This window comes from Alligator sinensis, unplaced genomic scaffold (genome assembly GCF_000455745.1).
Source record: "Alligator sinensis unplaced genomic scaffold, ASM45574v1 scaffold1129_1, whole genome shotgun sequence".
NCBI lineage: Eukaryota > Metazoa > Chordata > Crocodylia > Alligatoridae > Alligator > Alligator sinensis.
Window position 1 is genome coordinate 94,495 of NW_005842580.1, and position 3,062 is coordinate 97,556.

The window sequence follows — 3,062 nt, forward strand, 5'->3', positions numbered from 1 at the left end:
GAAGTAGACCCAAGAATTTCTGGGGAACTAATATAAATGACTGGATAGGGCTTCAACTGACAGAGCACAAAGCTAGCCAAACACGGGGCAGAGTGGAGGAGGGTTGTTACAGAGTCTAAGGTGCCCCAGGGTTGCAGCAGCCTTAGGACTGACTTCACTTAATTAGCTGAGCACTGTCAGTTGTACCCAAAGCAGTAAATTGACTTGGCTCAGGGCAAGTAACCCACTGCATGCAGTCTATAGTACCTTGATGAGGTTTGTGGTGTGGAAGCAACATTGAGGAAATGGGAGAGAGTTTTGCTTGCTATGGCTCTCTGCATAGGGAAGGCAGCAGCAGCAGCTGCTGCCGCAGTCCACGTGGTCATCCCTGTGCAGAGAAGCCAGGCAGCAGCAGCAGCAGCGGGGAGAGAGAAAGAGCATCTGATAGAAGCAGTCCCATGGTGCAGGTTCCCAGGGAACAAGCAATCCCTGGGGCCCGAAAAACTCCCTGAGTGGGGAGGTACTATTCCACTCAGCCCCCACGCTGCTGGGTTTGGGGCTTTACTGCTTTGCTTTTATGACTGAGCAATGCAGGGCTCCCCCTGCCATGGAAAGCATTCTGGCAGGTGGTGGGGAATTCTGGCACCCCCTCACAGTCTATGCTGGGACTACAGCCCCACTCATCCCCCCCCTCCCCAGTTACACTACTGACAATCCTTTATTATTTACAGGCTCTTAAATAAAGAGCTATTTAGAGTAAAGGGTATTTAGAGTACTGCCTAGGTAACTGCCTTTGCAAGGGTCTGGGGCCTTCCTAGATTGTTGTCCCACCACACCAGGATGTTGCTGCTGCCTCACCCATAGCATCTCCTAGGATGTCCTTCCTGAGCACCCGTGTTCCCAGGAGGGCTTACTGTATGTGTCACACAGTCAGCCACAACTCTGGAAAAATCTTTTTTTCTAACTCCTGCCTTCCAAAAAACCAAGGTGCATGTCATTTGTGGTATGTGAGAATTACAGTGCTTTAATTATAAGAGTTTGGGGTTTTAATGACCAGTTCCTGGCACACACAAGACTCTTGATTCCAATGTGCATTTTGAATGTTTTCCAAAGGCAGGGTTTAGAGGTATTGCCTAAACTTGGGGGGAGATCGAGGGACTGGATCCCTTTTGGACCCCCTCCATTCTCACTGAACTCAGGAGTGAAACACTAGCTGGCTGCACTGGAGATAGTTAAGGTGAAATCTGCTCCTGGAACATGCAACAGCAGATTAGACAAACTCTTTTCTAGAATGATTTAGACTGGGATGATCCTGCCTTGAGCAGGGAGCTGGACTGGCTGGCCTCGTGAGGTCCCTTCCATCCCCATGATCCTCTTTCTATCCTGGGGTGAACACCTGTGCATCATAGCATGAGGGGATCAGTAGGAAACTTGCACTTATTCAGTTTACCCACCAGACGGCACTGCAGCTGCTACAAAAGTCCTGAGGATGTGAATGAACGGACTCTGTGCCTTATCCCATCACTCAGCCACTATTTGCAGAGTAAGCTGGGCAGAAGGACCAAGTCTGCACCGATCCTCACTCCGCTGAAGTCTGACAGCTGGAAAGCTGTATATGCCCCTCACACTTGCCCTCTAGGTTTCTCCTATATTTCACCCCCATACCCTGGGCACAATTTATGCTGCTATCAAAAGCATCTGGCTCTAGGCTGGACCATGGCAACAGCAGTTTGCAATGGAGGTACACAAGGCAAAACAAAATCAAGGGGGGGGGCGGAAACTCACCTGCAACAGAAACCAGTAAGTGGATTAAGTACAGTAACCAAGCTGGAATGCCCCATGCTGGGGATCTGGCTGAGCTGTGTGCTCATGCAACTGCTGGTACTAGAAACCCAGAGGCTCCTGGCTAGAGGGTCTTGCTCTTTGCTCAGGGTCCAACCCATTTCAAAATTTGGGGTCAGGAAGGAATGTTCCCCTGTGTCAGATTGGCAGGGAGGGTGGGGGCTTTGCCTTCCTCCATCAAGCAGGGTCTGCTCTTTTTCCTAGGATATTCTGAGCATCTATGAACCAAGTACTTCCCAGGTGTGGCAACAGCAGGACACAGGCAGTACCCTCATCCTCCAGCATCAGCCCATGCCAATCCCTAACATGTAGCAGCCCATTTTAGCATGCTTTGCCATTTAACTTTGTCCTGGACAGAGGGGAGAGCAATACGCTCGCCAGCAGGAAGCTTAGAGAGTGGAGTCAGGGCTGACTCAGAGAGCAAAGTGTTCCCTGTGGAGTGACCCACCCCACTCCCTGCAGTGGAGCACTCCAGCACCAACCTTAGGCACTGGAGCCAGTACTGACTCATAGAGCAAAGTGTCTCCTGCTGAGTCACCCATCCCACTCCCTGCAGCATGTGGGCTTATTTTTCTTACACACTGCCTCCAAATTTATATTTGAAGAACATGCCAGGAAGAATCACGCAGCATCTCCTAGCACAAGGGAGCGCAGCTCTTGGCATAAATGGTAAGACCTACTACTAGTTCTGCCTTCATTGAGAATGTGGTTTAACTTCTAACCTTTTCCAAACCAACTTGATTTCCCTTTTTCCCCCCAGGCCCTGCTTGTCCTCCTGATGCATGTCAAGCCCTTGCTTCCATTGGAGGGACAGAGTGCCATGTTCACATGCACACAAGCCCCATCTGCAGAAGTGGCTGATGCCTGAGCTATTTGCAAAAATTAATTGCTTTGGTGCAATTTAAGGCAAGCCCCACTGGCTTTCAGCAGTACTTCAGCTTGCAAGGGTCTCATTGGGGCTTGTAAATTGTGCTCCTAAGCTACACTAGCATGTTCACAGTGCCCCCTAGTGCTGAATCAGTTAAATTGCTCTAATTGATTCTTTCCATAAAGGAAAAAAACTGTACCAGTAAAAATCCTCAATACCAGGGGTCAGCAACCTTATAGGAGTGGCAGGCCAAATTAACACAGCTCATTCCAAAGATGAGCTTTTGATCTGGTCACCATCACTTCTTTCACCATACTTCTGACTTGGCTGCTCCCTTCCCTACCACTGAAATGCCACCAAATCCTGTCTGTCA